This window comes from Lates calcarifer, linkage group LG1 (genome assembly GCF_001640805.2).
Source record: "Lates calcarifer isolate ASB-BC8 linkage group LG1, TLL_Latcal_v3, whole genome shotgun sequence".
In the NCBI taxonomy this organism is placed as follows: Eukaryota; Metazoa; Chordata; class Actinopteri; family Centropomidae; genus Lates; species Lates calcarifer.
The window spans coordinates 14,358,197-14,379,602 of NC_066833.1; the positions used below are offsets into that span (position 1 = coordinate 14,358,197).

The 21,406-nt window shown below is 38.9% G+C and overlaps 1 long non-coding RNA gene across 1 annotated transcript in view; it reads right to left on the reverse strand.

Annotated features, from left to right (window-relative positions):
• LOC127142458 (uncharacterized) overlaps positions 1-21,406 on the reverse strand; it is a 58,542-nt gene that overhangs the window by 15,874 nt on the left and 21,262 nt on the right. The window contains exon 2 of the long non-coding RNA XR_007813222.1: positions 14,221-14,328. This is a non-coding gene — a long non-coding RNA (uncharacterized LOC127142458). The remainder of the gene's footprint in view (positions 1-14,220; positions 14,329-21,406) is intronic.

A 21,406-nucleotide genomic window follows, 5' to 3' on the forward strand; every position in this document is an offset into this window, starting at 1 on the left:
GGCTTCAAATTGATTCTAACTCAGTTTTAAGGTAAACAACAGTGCTTTGATTTGTGCCATTTCCAGGATGTCCCATGTTGGAGTTAGAGGATTTTTCTGGAATGTAAGTATCCTCTAAAATTTTACATTGTACATTCCAAGGTGACTTTGTGGGTTTATGGCTGTTGAATGTATTGATTTGCTTTAATATTATGTTTTTTGTCAATAGCCATAGCCCACTGCTGTATTCAGTTCACTTTATTTCTTTTCCTTTTTTTGTACAGACTGAAACAAGATACGAGAGTACATAAGCCACTCGAAAAAGGCTTGAGTACCCATAGCCCTCTTTTCAAAGTATGTGTTGCAAATGTTGTCAACCACAACTTGAAAGCTACAAAACCCCAGAAGTAGTCATGTCCTGTGTCGCATCTAATTCCATGGGCTACACTATTTATGAGGAGAATGGAAGTGGTTTTCTCTGTTTCCTTGGCATTACAAATGTCACTTCAACTGTCTGTTATTGTGTGCTTTTTATCTTTTATCTTTTTATCTTACAGAGATAATTCAAAGCACTTGTACCCTCAGAGATAAGGAGCATCTGTTCAATATTTTAACAAATAGCATTCATAAATCATCAGTTTCTTAAATCAACAGAATGGAATTACAAGCTATAGAGCAACCCCCCAACCCCACACAGAATGTGTTTATAATGAAGGCTCATTAACTTACAATTACGAATTGCATAAATATTATGAACACCCTCTGCAAATTATCAAAGGTAGCACTGTGCCTGTGTTATTTATTTGATACTAAAGAAATCACCAGGTAATGGTCCAGCAGGGCAATTTCCCAACTGGATGACCCAGGTTCAAATGTGAGCAAGCAGAGTAGGCAGGAGGCAGTGTTAGTCTAGAGATTTGGAAGAAAACCCTTTTCAAAGGCTGCTCTGGGTTGGCTGAAAAAATGTGGGTAGAAAGAGTGTTTGACTAACACTTTCCATTACCAGTGCCATTCACTCAACCCTGAGCAAGGCTCCCAGCTGCTGTATTGTAACCTTATCCCTGCCCAGTGGTCAGCAGTAGATGGATTTTCTTGTACTAGGCAGCTCTAAAAAGAATAGAAATTCAGTTTGCACCAGTGTAATATTCATGTACAGCCTAGTGGCTTTGTTTTTTTGTTTTTGTTTGTTTAGTTTTTGTTAGGGTTAGTTGTTTTTGTTGTTGCTTCTGTTTGCGTTCTTGTTTTTTTTTTTATAGTTTTTGAGTTTATGAGCATGCTGACTCTTCTTCCAGTAAGATGGGAGATGGAGGATTTTCACATACACTGACAGGCATCATGTATTTTATATTCTGAGTGTAGCCTACCTACATAAATCTATGCACATGCATACTTCAAGACAGCTTACGGCTTAAAATTGCAATTTTCTGTTCATGTAAACCACTGTCAGGACTGAAGGCCCAACAGAATTTCAAATGCATGATATCACAGCCTTGCCAGTCAAGTTGAGAAATTGTGTAAGATTAGTCAAGTCACATCAGTGTGATACACAGTTCAGTTTTACTGCTCCTCTCTCTGACTTTCTTCCCTTGAGGCTTTCTGCCTAGAGGTTTCAAAGTTTAGAGAGAAGTTATAAGGTGGCCCTTTCCAAGGGAATGCAGCTATGAAGTAATGTGTATAACAACCACAGAATGGAATGGCTTTGCAAGAAAATGTGTGATTCTAAAACACACAAAGTGGCGTGACAAATGAGGCAATTTAGCAGAGCAAACCTGAGCATCAGGGCAAGATTTCACATAGGTAAATATAAAAAAGGTATAAAATGTACAAATACCTCACATATTACCAACAGGGTGATAATAAAGTAATAGTTATTACTGTTAAAGGTTTAAGTCTGAAATTGTCATGATTCATAAGTTGGTGAAAAATTAAACCTTCTATTTGCATGCAAGTGTATACATTTACACATGACTTAACACTTATTGTTTTAATGGGTTTAGTTACCCTAACTTAAGGAATTCTTAAACCACGTTTAAGATTGTCGTCACTATGGATTTCAAAGGAGATTCTGGTTGTGGGTTTTTTAGCACCGAAAACTATCAAATCAAGGGTAAGAAGTCAATCGACTGCTGTACTATCCATCCACTTCTGTTGTATTTAGAGATTTCAAAAAAGTTCAAGCAGGCTGCAGCCTGAACTTAATGTCGTTCCATTTTATCCAAATTGTTTCCTTTCTGCTGAATGTTCTGCCATCTCTCTCTCTCTCTCTCTCTCTCTCTCTCTCTCTCTCTCTCTGTCTCTCTCATTCTTCTTCTTTTCTGAGTCAGGACAGGAGACCATTCATCACTCCTTCTAATTAAACATACCCTCATAGTGGAGCAGTGGCAGCTGCAGGGAAAAGAGACAAGAGAAGGAGATCAATTGCCATGGGAAAGATGGAAAAAGACAGAGGTGAAGGAGAGAGGGGGCAGGCAATGAGACTGACAAAGACAGAGAGAGCAGTCCCTGTGATAGAGAGCACAGAAAGGATGTGAAAAAGCAGTGGCAGCTAAAAGCCAGGTCTCCTGCCAGATGGGCTGAGCCCCCTACCTGTGTAATAAGAAAAGTGACTCCCTCCTTGGGACGTTTGACAGCCCCGTCGTAGTCCATTTCTTTAACAACATGTGGCCCTTTTTCCATTCCACTAGGGACTGATGGCAGTTATGCGTCATGGCAACTGCAGCTCCAGGGCTGGTAGAACTGCACAACAGGCTCAAGATTGATTCCAATTGGACTTTTTGATTTCTGACCTCTTTTCGTCATTGACAGATTGGTTAGATTATCTCAACATTGCTGGTGCTAGATCTTTTTGATGTGTGCTCATACCACCGTAATTCCCAGTTTACATATAATGACAAAATGATGAATGACCAATAGGGTGATTAATAGGCTCAATGGTTGCAGACACATCACTGAGATAGTACTAGGTATGGTAGTAACATTATGGAGTTGTTTCTAGTTTTCTTGTCTGGTATTTACATAATTTTACAAAATCCTCATTAAATGCCATTTTTGCTGTAAGCTATAACACTTCATGAGTTTTTACTATGGCATAGTAAAAAGAAAAGATGATGTTCTTGTCTAGCCTAGTTTGATTTTAAACATTACTACTGTACCTCCCACATTTTACATATTTAGTGCTGTGACATGATCAGCCATGCTACAGCGAAGAGCAGCTGTCATGAAGCCTGAAAGTGAAAAGCGAGCAGTCCTGTCTTTTCTCTGAATATGTCGGTTTCCTGTCACTGTTGGTTACACCCTTGCATTCAACACAGAAACACATCAGCCTGACCTTTTCCCTAGATCTAGACACAATTTTTCATTCTGTGGCTCTGCTCAGTTGACTATGGTTCAATTTACTGTTCATGATAAGGACTATTAAATATTTCAATCTGACTCATTGACCTTTATGGAGTGATACAAATATCAAACTCTTTCCTGCAATGTACTACATGAAATGGCTGGGGGAGGAGGGAGGACAAACAAATATTTATTTATTAAACTTGAATGTTAGTTCATTGGTAAACTAACACAATCAACTAATAATGTCACTGTGTCGTATTTTGTTATACATGAAAACAATACTGTAGACTGTAAAATGTTACAGTACTACAAAATTAAGATAAATGTTTTTGAAGGCGTATGCTTTTACTTGTAAAGAGACACTGAACCCAGGGTTTTCCCTCAGTGTGGCCAGTGGCCAGAGTACATCACAACACTTCACAGCACAGACCTGCTCCTGGGGATTTGAGTGAACCAGGCAAATATTATATAACAGCTAAACATTAGCATGTTAGCATTGTCACTATAAGTATGTAAGCATGCTGGTGTAAGCATTTAGCATTACTGCTGTGCTTAAGTATAGTGAAGTGGATAAACAGCAGAAAATATTTTTCTCATGTTATATAGTGCAAAGGTGCATGACCAGGAGACAGATGCAACATGGTCAGAGAAGGATAGGTGGTCATCAAACATGACACCAAGGTTTCTTGCTACCTTTGTAGTTGAGATGACTTTGTTGTTGACTGAGAGACAGATTGCCTGGAATGACTAAGAGTTCAATATTAAAAAGGCTTAGTTTAAGACATCATTCCTTTACCCATGTGGGTACGACTAAGAGACAAGCCGAGGTCCATGCTAAGACCTCAGGGTCACATCTGGCACGCATGGCAGGCATAGCTGAGTGTTGTCTGCAAAGCACTGACATGAGAAGCCATGGGAGTGTATAACCTGGTGAAGGTGGTGTATATTACAAAGAGAAGGGGACCCCGTACTGATTCTTAGTACTCCACCCTCAGTAGGATGAATAACATGACACACTGAATGAGTGCCCAGTGAGAAAGGATTCAAACCAAGAAAGTGCTTTTCCTGAGATGCTCTTATTGTAAAATAGAGATAACAGAATACTATGGTTCACAATGTCATGCCAAGGCTTAGGTCAGGGACATGTGCGCAACTAGCATAGCAGTGACAATAAAACTATTTCGATAGCACACCTGGTCAATGCAAGGTACTCTAGATGACATGTTCAAATCGACGTATTGTGTGTACATCACCTGAATAGCAAGACATACAATATATATGAGGCTATAGCTGGTAGGTCATGGTGAAGCAGCACTGTGAACAATGTAAAATCAGATGTCAGTGCAATGTAAGCAAGAACTGGGAAAAAAATAGAGGAGATGAGGACAGAGATAGAGGGTATTGTGATTTATATTTGTCACTCCTTTCTTCCTCCATAGTATTGACCTAAACCCCCACAACAACATGTAACAAAATCAATTTATTGCTGCTGGGTGGGCAATGGGTTGTCACGGCACAAGAAAACTACTGCACTGAGGGAGAAACCCAAAGACTGCCATAGAGAAAGAGGCCCTCTGCTGTATTGATAATTAAAATAGAGTTCACAGTGTTCGGAAAAATCGTCACGCTACTGAATGACTGATGACCACAATCACAGTCTCAGAAAATAAACAAGCTCAACGCTCCAAATAGAATCACTGAAGGCTAACGTGCAGGTTGTGAGAAAGATTGCAAAACAAAGTGGACATGCTCACTGTAATCTGTGACCAACAATGGTACATCAGGTTTTAATGTGCTTGTATGTTGTGTTATGCCAAACATTTGGCTCTAGCTCCTTGCTAGAGCCAAATTCAGATAAACTTTCGGGGCTGAGGATGAAACATCGCTCTAACAGTGTACCTACTGAGAATAGAGTTCTGCATTATAGGAATTACCGACTGATTTGGGGGAGTGACCTTTTGTATCGATACACATTCATTCACTACCAGGCCAAGGTGTAATTGTCTTCTATTCTGACTCAGACACACCTCCCAATATAACACATATATAATCACCTTCTATGGGGGAGTTGTGAGGCAGAGTGTGAAATTAATTCTTCTTTTTTCCTCTGGGGTGCAATAAATAAAATCCTTAGTTTATCAAGGAAAAGAGACCTCCTGCTTGCTTATCATTACACTCACCCACATAGCTAAAAAGGCTTTGCATATGTGGGTATCAATTTTCACACTCAAACTGGAAATGTGAAAATAAATCACCTCAATTGCACTGTAGTTGGTCAAATAATGAAAAACACTGTACTGTATTCAAGAGTGATACATGGTTTGCACACATGGTATAGAGGATAGAAAAACATTTTGTGAGTTGGTGAGTGTAAAGGTCTCTATCACCTCTCTAAGAATAATTTAACAAATTCAGCACGTTTGTTGAATGGTCTTGCCTGTAATTGTTAGTGGCTGAAATCAATACACTGTGGGATCAAGATAAAGAACACCAGACAGGATCCACCCAAAAAAAAAAAAAAAAAAAAAAAAAAAAAAAAAAAGATTCTTATGTCAGTTGCTGAGCTTGTCAAAAGATTTGATGAAAAAAGGCAAAGTATTTGGGTACAGCCAAGATAATCATGAGTGGCCACCAGGAATATTTCTAGATGTTAATTCTTTTTAAGCTTTCTAATTATGTCTAATTCTTAATTTAAGTCATTTTTTTCTTGTTGCCAGATTTCTCAGTCAGCAGGTAATACTCCGTAAGATTCACATATCAGTTTCAGATAAGATCGATTTCCTCTCCCAGTATACCTCCATCACTGTCTTGTGCAGAAATGTCAAGGAATATAATAGGGATAGAGACTGAATAGTGCAAAAGTAATGCAGGGCAGCAATTTAGCAACAGTTTTTGCATGAATAAAGAGGTTGCAGTGGCAACACAATGAGCAAGTGAATCTACAGGACAGCTTATCAATGAGTAAGAAAGGTCACAAAATGGTGATTAACTGTTCCTCAGCTAGCTAACACATAGGCCTCTCTAATAACTAAATAAATATTGCACTGCCGTTATATGGCTACAAATGTAAAGTACAAGTACAAATTTAAAGTATTTGTCAACTCTACGCATCCTGTACGTGACTATCATTATCTCTGTTGATCTGTATCAACTTGCGACTTCTGTTTTTCTTGCTGATACAGATCAAATCCATACTGCGTGTGGTCAGGATTTTTTTCCCTTTGAAATACAAATGGCGCAATTGGGTGTTTCGCTGTCTCTTATGTATGACAAAGGGTCATGCAGAGGACATGAAGAGCAAGGCAAAACTAATGGAACAAAAAAGAGAAGAATAAAATCATCAAAACTTCAATCTAATTCAAATGAGCAGAGACCACAGGAAACACACAGAACAAAAGTGTAACAGGGGTTATTTTAAAATGGCCAGACCTTGCTCTGTTTGTTTGTTAAACAAAACCAGGGTCAGGCTGGTTAGAGTGCTTTCAGATAGCGAATGGTTGCCACGATGGCTGCAGCCTAATAAAATCTGTGTTCTGTATTGGCCACAACAAGGTGCAATATTGTAGATACATCACAAGTTGCTGCTATACACCTGGTATAGTCTCATTATATAGGTAAACAGAGGCAATGCGTAGCAATATGACAAAACTGATGTAGCCTAGCAAGGTGCTAGCTTGTATCAGAAATGTTGTTTATTTATTGTCTCTTACCTGATAATCAAAATTTAAAGCTATTTTTTTCTCTCTTTACAGATCTGTCTGCTAGTAGAGTAAAATTCAGTATACTTTCTGTCTCTGTGGTATCTGTGGTTGCCATGGTCACAGGGTATGTCAAAGGGGAAAGTTTAAAAAGTTGAACCACCGTAATCTGCAGTGACAATACCTTTTCACAAGAGTTGCAGCTGGCCTCCCTGTCCTTACTGCCAACCTGGACAACACAACAGCCATCATGATTGAACTGAAAATCGTGACAGTGATGGCAAGCGCTCACTGTCCAGAAGCACCTTTACAAGAGGCAGGTAGCATCATACAAAGAGATCACCAGGGGAAGTACAAGAGGAAGTGGTTGGCAAATTGAACACTGCAAAGTCTATGCTTTCCATTCCTATCATATGGCATTTTGGCAACTGTCCTTGGTATTTACCACACAAGAAAAAGAATGTCCCACTGCATTTCCCACTTGGAGAGCTTAGACATACCAACTTTGAGGGATAATAAAAAGAGACTGGACATCATATTTACCTCCTTAAATATCCCACTCATAGTTATGAAGACTCAGATGTGATGAAATGTGATGATTTTCTGCCTCCCATCTGTGCATCAGTGGTCCAATCCAATCTACCAACCAGGATGGGACATTTTTATTTAGCCATCATGTCATATAACTTTCTATCGGTAACCTTCAGGTTGACTTTCCCACCACGACATTTATGGATGCTACAAACTACAGGTATATCTCATGGGTTTTCCAATACATATATACAGTATGTCTTATCTTTGTAATGTAATGACTTGTTTCTTTGATACGCCTGAATAATCAAATGCAATTAATTAAAATAGGCCCACAAGTTCCAGGATATATTTACACTGTATTATAGATGTCTTGATTCAACTCTTTGGTCATTTTGAGGGGAAAAACTATAAAAAACATAAGAAAATATAAGGTTGTAATTGTTCTCTCTGATAAAAACTTGGACAACTGACTTGGCTACTGTAAAACCAAAAATTTCTTTCACCACAGTGCCTTTCATCCTCTCTCTCTCATTCATTTTAAAGAATGAGAGAAACAAGGGAATAGAATAGAAATACATACAGCTGATACAAATCCTGCAGTAACAGGATAAACCCTGCATGGTTCAAATCAAATCAGTGTGAGGGATTGCCGTTTTTCGTTGTGTTTGAATTTGTTTTTCTGCCTGACCGAACGAGCACTGCTGCCTGATATGCCAGTATCATGTTTTGACACATTCTGTGTTATCCCAAGCAGAACCAAAAATCGAGGAGATAAGCTGACCTCGGAGCACAATTTTGGTGCATCACTGATAAATTCTGTGAAGCCAAATAGCTATCAATACAATGTCTTAAGTCTCAACTGGTTTGATTTGATTGCTGTGCAGAAACATGTCATTTCTCTGTCCCTGACAGATTAATGCCTTCAGTTTTGTCTTTAGATATGGTGAATCAGTGCTGCAGTCACATGGTCTGTGTGTGTGCTTTCTGGCTAAGATTTATGCTTTCCGTTAAATATGTATGTACATATAACTGTACAGTCATAAAAGCCTTGACGTAGTATCTCTTCAGATATAGCAAGACCTGTGAGCTTATCTAGTTTAATATGCACTCTGTCACTGTTCAGCCCTTCCCATGCAAAAAAGCTTTTTATCCTCACTGTCTCAACAGCAGTTCATCCTCAAGAGAAAATACAAGTGAAAATTCATCCTGGAGTGACTTCTAATCTGCTGGTCCCTGGGTTCTATCTACAGCCTCTTCTAACAGTTGGTTGTATACCATCTCTTAGAGCATGCGAGTTCCCAGGAGAGCAGTTTATTCCACATGGACCCCTGCCCTGCAAGCTGACTCCAAGCCAGCCAGCATCAGTCATTTCATCCCAGGCTCCTGGTCATTAAAAAGCTGCTTCATTGTCCATGAAAACAATTTCAGTCTCTGAATTGCAGACTGCCTATTTCCCTCCTTGCACCCCACTGCCGCTGCACATAAAACATCTTCAACATGTAGTATATGTCATCAAAGCACAACATCACACACTGCATTGTAAAACAGATTTTCCACCACCAGCTGTCTCAAAATGAGAGCAGTGAAATATCACTAGGTTGCAATTAAGTCAAATCAAACATACATTAACTGGAGTGGTCCTTTAAGTCTGGTGAAACAATCTGATAGAATACTTTGATTTCATATTTCACATCACAACTGTTTTTGTGGTGGTTCTCAGCTACTATATTATATCAGACCTTAATTTTGTAGCCTACTAATAAATGTATTACTAGACAATTTTTGGTCCATATTGTTTAGATATTTTCTGTATCTTATTTTGATCAACTGAACACTAAGTCATTTTCTGTCATGATCTCTACTATTCAAACTGGCATTAGTCTCATAGACCCCAATCTAATTAAGGCTTAAGAAAATGTAATGAAATCCAATTCGACAGTCTAGCACTGGTTTCCCACACCATGTCTAATGATCCATTGCCTTTCTGATACAGAAGAGGAGCTGGAGGGAGAGAATGAAAGAGCAGGCCTCATCACATCAGCAGCTCTCTACTCCTCTGTCAGTGACGCTCTTCCCTGGGTTATTAGATGAATCTCTTTTAATCAGACAAAACTATTCCACAAAGATGCAGCAGTGACACAAGCCCAACTCTTTCCCTGTCAACTGCTAGCACATTTGATGCACTGCCTTCAGCACCATGGGAAAATCATCTCCCTCAGCACATTATCTGCTAAGTAACCACCATGCTGTGCCATTTTCCAAACTATGTAGGCATAACCTCTATGCAATATGCATTTTCTCAGATAAAAAGATTCCAGCTGCAGGAATGTGTCTAGTGTCAAGCATGTGCTCACTAATACATGTGCATCATTGCATGCACAACACAAATAAACCAAGGACATGCTTGTAAATATCACTGTTATTTTTCAACCCAGCCATTACTTGGCAAAAGATGCATTAATAAGTACTTCAGAATTTCGTTAGGAAGAAGAATACAAATGTATCTGGACTCCAGGCTAATGTTTCACATTGGTTGCACTGGTGCACCCAAAATTTTCATACATTTTGAGCATTACTATTTTTTGTCAATTCACACTCTTTGATGGGCTTTATTGGCTGTTTTATCATCTCTTTTGCAAAGAATGGCTTGACAAATAAGACCTTTTTTTTTTTTCTTTTTGTATGTTGTAGGATCTGGCTCTGGCTCTGGGTCTGACTAGGTTGAGGCTCAATCCTCTGAAGATGTTGGATCAGGATTAGACATCTTAACAGCAGACAGGCGAGACAGGTGGTAGAGCAGTCACCTCTGCTGATGATTGTCAGGTCTGGGCTTGACCTTTCAGGACCAGGAATAGGCCTAACGGGAACTGCAGCATTTTTCTTGATGAAAAAAACAATCAATAGTTTTCTTTATTTTGAATTACTGGTATGTTTTAAGGTTGTGATGTTTACAGATTTTTGGTTGCATGTGTGACCAAAATGGTCGCAATCTCAAGCCCTGCATATCTTAAGAAAAAGCGAATACTATTCAAAGTACCACCCTGCACTGTGGAAAGAGAACAACATCAAGATACTAATAAACCAATGAGGCAGTGAAGCTTAAAGAAACTTTAAACGGATGCATTTTCCCCCAGGTTTCTTTTTTCAGTGTAGTCCAAGTAATGCCTAAGTCTGAGCCAGCTGATTTCTTTCTCTCTCTGTCTCTCTCTCTCTCATCTCTTCCGTTCTTTTCTTCCTGGGAAATGCTCCAGCTAATCACCAGGGGCCTGACGGCCATTTGCTTCCTCCAGCCACTCTGGCCTCCCAGGATGCCCCAGATGGATCCCATTCTGGGTGTTCATTGAAATCATCCCAGCTGCCCACTCCCTCTGCCCACAGAAAAGCCCTTCTCACTCCTCATGCCTCCTGCTCCTACACCCCTTCAGAGTCAATGTATTGAAGGGACATTTTTCATTTGCAGAGAGCTAATGGTTGAGCTGGTCACAGGCAAGCTCAATTCCTGGCTTCTTTTCTTCAGTTGATGATATGCCACACTGACAGGGAAACATGTAGAAAGCCCATAGCTTCCCCCCCCCCCCTAAAAATTCAACCAGCCACAAACGGAAAAGGTTTCAACAAATCTCATAGAATTTCATTCTTTATCAAATATTTGAGTCTCACGGTTTGTTACACTTGCTGATAGCTCTGGGTGGTGATGGGCAATCAAATGGAAGCTGAATGTATCTGAACTAGTGCATGTGAGTATGTTTGCATGTGTGCATGGGCCATGTAATAGTCTAGCTTTTCTCAAAACTAACTGCATTCACTGAATTCATCCAAAATCTGCAAAATGATGAGCAACAAAGGATGAAGTGACAAACAAGAAGAGTTCAGAAATACAAATCCACAATATGTAGTAGCAGTGGAAGAAAAAAATCTGCTTGGGGTACTAGGTTATCATCAGTGTAACAACTGGGTGAATTAGTTTGTTTTCCAGTCTTGCCAATGATATCAGCTATGGTGCTTTTGTAATTATAGTTATCCAGCAGTGACTGACAGAGGGAATGAGAAGCATTTTCAAGAAAATGACCTTCACAGCAGAAAGTGTACAATAGGGTAGCGCACTGAATTCTTTTCTGTAAAAAATAACACTTCAAAATAAAATTACAACATAAGCAGTCTTTTTCTTAAGTGAGCCTAAACCTACAGCTTAAACAGCTTATACCATAGGAACAGCATGAAAATATCAGTGGATTTCAAGCTATTCAAAACGAAAGTATACCTGGAAACCAGTAACCGGCCCATGCCTAATACACCCATACATAACTATGGTACAACTTAACTCATTTTAAAAGGAAAATAAACAAGACACGTAATGCAAAAATGATTACATCCCTTATAAAAAGCTTGGTAATAACTTTGACTAGACTCCTTTTTTAGAAGCAGAGTCTTCTTAGATGGAGTGACTAACACAATTTGGGTTAGTTAATTAATATGAAAGGAAATTTTCTGCTATATTGTGACAGCAGCTGCAAGGCTGCTCGCTTGGTGGTGTGCTGACCCTCTGGTTATGTAGCACAAAACGTTTTTGCATCACTGTACATTGCTGGCCAATACAACACAATGCCCCTCCCAAAACCAACTGACTACAACTGGCTCGCCCTACCAGAGATTTACTTGCATTCCCAGTTACATAAGCAATGGTCCTCTATTTTAACAGACAAAGTAACAGAGTAAACATGTCGATCAGAATTAAAACATGTCTCACAACAACTCCTCTCCAGTATATCATGCTTTATTCACCTGATTCAACCATGACTGTAGGACAACCTCCTTGTAGTACATTCCCATTTCTCCTTAAAGCATTGTCACCAGAACTTTACTGGGTCTTTGGAACCATCGTCACATGGATTGCTATGCAGATATTGTGACCACAGTCCACATTTCAGCTATTCCTTTTCATGCAGTTCTGACTTCATATTTCGTTTATAGACATGGTATCAATGCTCTCATCTAATTCTCAGCAAAAAAGCAAATAAGTGTATTTTTGAATCTATTCCTTTAAATTCACAGTGCAATCTTAAGAAACAAATCTTATCAACTCCCAGCCTCTCTCTCCTTTTCTCCTGGGCAACGTCATCATAGAATATGACCTTTGTGCCTTCAGAAAAAAAATCTAAATTCAAAGGGTGATATCTTCCCCCATCAAAAAACAATAAGAAGAGAGGACAACTTTTGCTTGGATGCCAAACGTGACATTTTTCTCTCCATACCTGGGAGAAACACAACTGTCATAGACAGCACTGATCTCCCTCTCAAACTGTGAGCACAGCACATAGGTTGCTGGGGGGCCCACTGGGAATGACACCATGTCAACCCTCCTTTCGATTGGAGTTGTCAGTGAGAATGAACGATGTAAAATGCTGATGTCAAAAAGCCCTGTGTTTAGCTTGTCCGTGCTGACAGGTTAGGAAATGGAGCGCGTTACCTGACCAGCATAAGAGAATGGCTGCCCCACGGTGCCGCAGCAGTCACATCTACAGGCCAACGATAAACAAGTTTTCATCTGTCAATCAGCTACAGTACTCCTTCTTTTCCACTCTTGCTCTCTCGCTGATTCTCTGGCTCACCCCTGCCTGTCACATTAGCAGTGTAATGCAGTCAAATTCTGCAGTAAACTGCCTTGATTGAACTTTCCAGATAATTATTTGCCAAATGAAAACCTCTTAATGTGCATGCTGGTCATTTATACTGAGTGCACATAACTCAGAGCCAGTTTACTGTACAATACAGTGTGTGTTTCCATACTTGTTATGCAGAATTTTGTACGTGATCATATGTCCCAGCCCTCTAATTACCCTGACAACAGTAGTTTGTAAAAAAGAAAACGAAGCAGGCTCAGTGAAAAGGGGTGCAGTCTATTCATTGCTTTATGACCAATCCTTTCTGTATCCTTGGGTCTGCGGTGTGATTACTCTCTTACCACTAAAATGGGATTTTTTCTAATTTTGTTTGAATCTACAGATTTTTCCCCTCAGTCAACAACAAGCATTTCAAGTTGGCTTGACTTTTTTCACTATGGTTACCAGTTTCTTATTTAAAAAAAAGACAGAAAGAGTGCAGAAAGCAGTGCAATAAATGGAACAGAGAAGCCACAAGGGCACACTTAAGGTAAATGCATGCAAATAATAAAAGAAGGAACTTGCCACCCAGCATCACCCTGTGCTAATGCACCACTCACTACAATCTTACAATTATTCTAATCAAACAGCACCTTTAGGTTAGTAAAATGAAGGCGACAATCAAAAAGACTCACAATATTCAACCAAGAGGAAACCTGGTGAATAGACATTTACTAAAAAAAATGTTCAAATAAAAAAAGCAGTCAAAAGATCAAGCATAGGATAAAATTCTCTTAAAATGTAATAAAATGTCAAACACAACTAAAACACTCCAGTCAAAAAGAGCAAGAGCAGCAATAACTAAAAATGCATGCTTAGGTAAAACGCAGCGCAGTAAAGATAATAGTGAAAGAGTAATAACTGAGAAAGGCAGCAGTGGCATTCTTTCTCTTTGTCTGCCTGAACCACTCCCAGTCAGTTTGTTTAACAGCAGGTGCTCTCAACACTGAGTTGATGATTTCTAATCCTGGCAATCTACGTCTGCAAGCCACTTCTGAAGGCAAACTTACCACAGTTCCGCCGCATGAGCTCATAGGAACATCAGTGTTGACCAGGGAATGCATAGGAATGCACGCTGCAGTGGATGAGCACAGCTTCCTTAGGATTTCATTTCTTGTCTGGGAAATAAAAGCAATAAATTGGCAAGTGAATTGGCTGCACTGAACACATGAGACAGTGCTGTAGGCATGTTAACCAGTTCCATAATATTAAGTATATGAAAGTGGATGCAAAACAGTGGTCTTCCATATCAAAGTCATTTGCTTAGTATGATGCTTTCCACAAAAATGAATGGAATTTGGCATTACAGATTGTATTTTGGATCAAATTAAGTTCTTAAGTAAATTTCAATTGTAAGTTACATGTCCATAGTTTAGCTATCATAATACCACAGTAACACATGATATAACGTAACTACTGTATAAAGACATGCACTAGTGTCTGTATGCAGATACATGCACACAAACACACACATACCCCCACTTTTCTGGTAGTAATGTAACAATGCACCATTAGCATGGCAATGATATGTAACAATCTGTCAGTTACAAGCAGTAATCCCAGTGAGCTGTCTCATGCTTTAATTTAAGAGGGATTTGGGAACTGTTGAGTCCGACTCACTACAAAACAAGAATTTCTTTGTAGAACAGGTGGGCAGATTTTTCACAACCATCAGAGAGGGGGAATGAAAAGCGGATCATTTGAGACTATTACAGTGCTGATAGTCAAATTCATCCCAGCAAACTGCAATTCTGATGAGATCAGAGTCAAAAATGGGCGAGCTAGAATGCAGCTATAATGATAGGATGGCCTGGGGAGGACCCATCAAAGGATTTTTTTAAATTTCCTTGCCCTTGTCTGCAACATTTCTATGTGTGTTCTAAGGTGCTGAAAGAATAATGGCCAGTCCTTATCTAATAAATCACTGTCCACAACAGCTATTGTTTTAAACCTATGTCAGATGAGGTTGAGGTTCCAGAGGATATCTAGAGACAATTACTCATCTCTTATAGCACATAACTAGAGAATAGCAATTCTGCATCCTTAGAATTAGCACTGAAAAAAGTATGAAGGCTATTCTATTGTAACAAACTCTGAAAAACAACTTCTGTTTTGAATTAACAACCCCTCAATGACCTTGTGCCACAACTTATGAAGAATGCAAATAAATCACAAATACATCACATAAATTCTATGGCCCAATACCTCCAAAATGTGGACTCATAAATACATTTATTGGATTTTAAGAAAGTGTCATCAAGCAGACAGAGACAAATTAACAGCATAAAGTCTTCCATATGCTCTGCTACAAGAGCTCACACACTCTAAAAACTCCAGATTAATCTAAAAGCCAACTCCTAACAGTAATTAAGCATGAATGTAATGACATCACACCGTAAATGTGATGTAGACCCTAGGCTTCATATTTGTCAAAGACAGTGATATGGTGTATGAGAGGAGGGTTGATGGCCAGAACAAAAAGAAGAATGAAGATACTGGTAAATCTGGATACATTTGTTTTGTCATGATGCATCCAAGTAACAAAGTACAGTAAAGTAAAATATGCAGCAATTCCCTAGGGTGAGAATTCACAAAGATTTAAGTAGTAACTTAAGATACTCTTGTGACATACATTGACCATTTTTAGCACACAAACATCAAAAATTGTGGTGTCATCTTTGTTAAAGAATTCACTCAAAACCTGTCCGAATCCACTTCAAATGACATAAAACATACCACAGAGTAATTTTTACATGACCTTAAGTAGTATTTAGGTGAAAAATCTGGACCTGAAATTTTGTCATTTTTTCATTCCAAACGATGACCCGCCGCCTGTCGCAGAAATCAACATTTATTTATTGGATTAAAAATAAATAAGCCCTCAAAATGATGGAGCTAAAATATGTTTCCTCATGAACACGGTGAAGCCACATGCCTCATAACACGCCACTGGAAATAGTATAGCAAAAGAAGGAACCTATTCAAAGTTATTTTATGCAGATTGTTTGCCACCTTTATCTTCAACATCTTGCAGGCTAAACACATGTTTCAGAGTAACTTATCAAGATGCAATGGCAGATATTGAGCTGTGATCTATGATGTGTCAGAGGAGGCAACTGACAAATAAATAAATACAAATAATTCTGGGCTTGCTCCCAGGTAAAATACACATCTAGCTTTAATTTCTGTCATATTATTCTTGCTCTTTTCAAGAATCAAATGGATAAAGATGTCATATTTGCAGCAAACTCAAGCATAATGTCAGTCAAATCTTCAACAAAGAAATAAATGATTTAACTACATTTTACAGTTCATATAGATCTATGAATCTGACCCTTCCATACACCTTTGGGCAGTAGTCTTTTTTTTTTCCCTTCCGTCTCTGGCATCAATTTGTTTCCAACTGGCTGTCCCTCCCATCTTTGTCATCATTGCTGCACATCCACAAAAAGAGTATTGGTCTTCCGGTAAAATATGATTGTGAAACTATATCCATTTATATTTCTTGACAGTAGCTCCTGTAATATCTCCCAAATCAAATAAATGTCATCATTCATCACACAAGCCAGTCTCTTCTGATTTGAGAGGTAGAGGAAAATTCAATTCACTTTGACTTGACATCCATCTATCAACATCATAGTTTTTAATTGAACTTAAAGGTTAATATTTTTGGTCTAAACTCTGTGTTGTATATTACTCTTCTCTAGAAAGTTTTCATGTCGTTGTGGGCCAAATGGGACACCTTTAACCACAACAGCAACCTCTGTTTTCACGGTGTATTGTCCTGGAATTCAGGTTAAAAAAAGTGAGTGAAGGACAGCGAATGCAATATAATGTTATTGCTATGCATATGAGAACACGTCAATCTCTGGTAGGAGCACAGGAGATGCTCTGTGATGATATTCTGAAGGTTGAAATAACATCCACATGACGCAATAATTACAAAACTGTTCAAAATTCAAATAAAAATCATCAAAAATCATGGAACCTAATGGATTAATGGATAATAACCCTCCACATTTGCTTTTGGACTATATGAAAACCTCCCTCTTTCGGTTTCTTTCTATTTGTAACATTTCCCCTGCCATTCCCATTTCATTGTGGTTACTTTCATTAAGTTAAGCTCGAACCACAGGTTATGGATCAAACTGTTCAGTTTTAATGTTATTCTCGTGGGTAATGTATCACAAGCTATTTGGTGTGTAGGAGAATAAGTTATCTAGAGGAACTACACACACACACACACAGATCTCACACTGTCAATAATCAAATAAAAAAAAATCTCCATCTCATCCTCCCCTTTTATGTCCTTCATGTTTTCTTGCTTGCCAGCAGTAGCAGCTGTTTGTGTCTTGACTCATGCTTCCCATTTTGGTGAGTCATTTTTGTCACCATATTAGACCACTGTGTTTGGCACAGCAACAGTTACAATGAGAACAGTACGTGACTGAGAGGTTGTGGCCACCAAACAGATCATCAATATTCATGTTTCTGCCAAAATTGGTGCAGAAATGTGTACAAAAGCTTGACATTCAGATGCTGTTTTGGTGTCCTGCTGTGTGTGCTGTATATCATTATAATATTCTTTTTCTAAGGTTTTTCATAATGTTTGTTCTTGAAAATGTGAGGGCATCATTTTCATATTGGTCTGTCTAGCTGGAGCACACTGTGGAAAATACTGTTGATGGAGTATGGTATGGGAGAGCTGAACCTAATTTACAGATATTGAACGGAGAAAATCATAAAAGGCTTTTCACACTGTGAAGAGCACAGAGGAGCAGATCAGAAGCAGCAGTCCCTCAGGATACACTGTCATTCTCAGCTGAGGTCACCCAGCCTGTTTGTTTTCACCACTGCATTGCTCAGAGAGAATGCTATAAATTTGCCCCTTTTTTGTTTATTTGTTTGTTTGTTTGTTTTTTGTGCACTGAGGGATTCTATGCACACATTACTCAAACCACTGAAGACTTCATCCAGAGAAATACTTTTCTTTGTTAATAAGATAATTTAGGTAATGGGTCAATTTGGCAATGAGATGATCAGATTACCTAAGAGCACTACAGTAATGTCAGTGATATAAAGCAGGATTTATGACAAGCACTGAGAGGAGAGGTTCTCTGCTTTTCACCCAGGCCATATGTCATCTGTGATTATATCAAACATCAAGACATGCTCAACTGTGTTATTCTACTTGGAAACAACAGAGCAAGAGAGAAAAGAAAAGGTGCCTTTCATAGATACGACTTATTTCTACCACTTGTATGTAAATGTATTTAGTTATATACACTAGGTCCAAGCTGAGGAGGGTTGGAAAGGTAACCAGCCAGAAAACTATGAACAGAATACATGACTTTATTTATTCATTTATTTTTGTCCCCACAAACATTTTTGTTTGTCTGTACTACCCTGCCAGCACCTACGACATTTGAAGCAAGTTCACTGAGGCTGTAAGTTTGGAAAGGCTGGCTGCACAAAATGACAAGCTCATCTTTTCACTGTATATGGACTTTGTGCCACTAAGCTCATGACTTTCCCTTTAGCCAAATGTCATGATACCATTGGATATTCAGGCTCTGCAAGGGTAAAAATCCGCAAAACAAGGTCAAAATAATACTACAATAGATGTGCTACTGAACCGAACTCCTCCGTTTTCCATTCAAATTTTTTAAATCATCATTATTATTAGAGCAAATATACAACAGTATTTTTTGAATGCATTCCGTCAGTGACATTATATTCAACATTTTGTCATATTTTCATATATCTGACTACTCTCATGCCTGCCTCACCAGTCTTCAGTGATGCTAATGTGATTATTGCCACCTCGTTGGTCATTTGAGTTTCCAGGGGAACTGCAAGCACAGTGGATGTGCTGACCTCTCTAGTCGGTAGGAGGATGTATTTTTAAATTAAATACACTTGCGCCATGGGGAATCACTGGATGATATTGCTGGTGCCTTTACTGCAGATTTTAGCCCCACTTTTTGTGAAACTGCTATATAGTGTATGCATGAGTAAATACAGATGGCACTGGGAAATCATGAAGCCTGTATGACTTTATGCTGTGGGTATTTGTGTTGTACAGCCCTGTTGCTGCATATATTTATGATTTATTCATTGCCCCTGTCATGAGCTATGCTTTAACATACAGAAAATGGAAAGAGATCAGGAACATTGGATAACTTTGGGTCATTGACATTAAGATTGCTTTTTGACAGTAATCAGATACAGACCTAAGGCAGGCGGAAAAGCCAACATTGCCAGTGCAGAAGCAAAAAAAAGGCCTGGGACTGTCCATTTCAGCCATGCACTCAGTTGGGGTGATCCATGGTCCAGTGGGTTTACACAAACTCTACAGTATGTATCCTTGCGTGGAGTTCATTTTGGGTTCTTCACCTACTGTGTACAAACCAAGCAGAGAGAGCAGCATAAATAGCATATCTAAAAATAAAGTGAGTTAAAGGATTGAGGGTCAGCCTGTCTAAAGCCCCCCACATAAAAACTATGAGTGATATTTTATTTTGCTTCATGGTGAGATGAAATACAGTCTGTTTTGTCTTATTTCAATGGGATGATAATGAAGCAGTAAAATTACCTATAATTATTTCTTAGATTTTGGTTAGCATCAGTGTCAGAACATTGATTATTGCTGGAGTTTGAAATTACTGCAGTAGCCACTAAGCCAGACATCTAATATGACTTTCTGTGTAGGACATTTTCCTGGCCATTATGTAGCCTTAAATTGTTGTATTTCACGGCTATAGGCTTGATGTTGCAATCAGTGTAATGCTGTTCCTTCTGTTGTCATGGGCTCAGTCAGAGCAACCAATGGCACAGAAAGGTTCTGGGCTGATGAACAAGCACACAGCCCTCTGATTACAGCAGCTCTCTCTATTCAAGCTTTTGCGACACTCAGTGACACAATTAGTCTTGATGAGCAAAGAGCCCTCTTGTGTCTGCCTTTTACCTGCTCCCATTCCTGTCCTCTAATTCAATTTACAAGCAGCAAATATGACTGTAGTGTGGATTCCAGACAAAACTGATCATACTGCTCTTTTGTTGTCTCCTTGTAATTGAGTCACAGATGAGTGACTGCCCCTGCCCCCACCTTCCCCCCATGTATTGAAGATACACATTAAATACTTGGGTGCTGTCAGACTATCACAACACAGCCTCACATCTGTGGATACAAATGCATATTGAGTTTGTGTTTCACCAGCTCGTTTTGGCTGCTTATGTGGAAGAATGGTGTCAACAGCAGGCAGTAGTGCTGTGTTTGTACAGTTTATACAATTAGACTGCTTAGACTTAGTTATTATTTTATTATTGTTAACGAAAACTAGATGTCAAAAAGCATTTTTGTTAACTGAAATTAAAAAGAGAGACACTGTAATACATACTGTAAGACCAATGAAATCTATCCTCTAATTTTTTAGCTGTGCTAGTTTTACACCAGCTGTTGACACCACTACACAAGCAAGCAACACCTCACGGTCTGTGACGTATTGCAAATTCGCCTGTAGCTGCCATAATAACATACTCTATGTGGAACATTTCTGTGTGAAATATGAATAAAAACGTATGTCAGCAATGTCAAAGATGGTGTGCTTAATGAGACACAGTTACAGTTCTGAAGATCAAGAGAGACTGTTTAAATCCTCATAGACTGTCTAAAAAAATACCCCTGTGGAATTGGATCTTGTCACTGCCCCTGCCTCACAGAACTTTGCGGACTGCTGACATCTGGCCTGAGAAACAGAACTACATCTCTAGAGCAACATGTTTTCCTCAGGATCAACAAGAAATTGACACACACAGAGAGAGAGAGAGAGAGAGAGAGAGAGAGAGAGAGCTGTACTTGAAACAGCTGATTCATTCATAATTCATAAAGGACTGCATTCTATTAGTTTACAATGTGCTATGTAGACTTAACATAGAAAACCACATTGGCTTCCAGCTGAGATGGACCAGTATCTCACCAGCTGACTTACTCTCAGTATTCTACCAGGTATGTGTGCACTTTCAGAGTCTACAACACTTAATGTATTCACTGCATGATGTCAAGTACAACATGTGAGGCACAGTATTCTTAATCAACTGCAATGATTTGCCAAAGAGCTACACTAGAACTAGACACTACAACTAAAACAAAGCATTTTCAAAAAATAAAAACTGGTCTAGCAAACCAGCTCATAA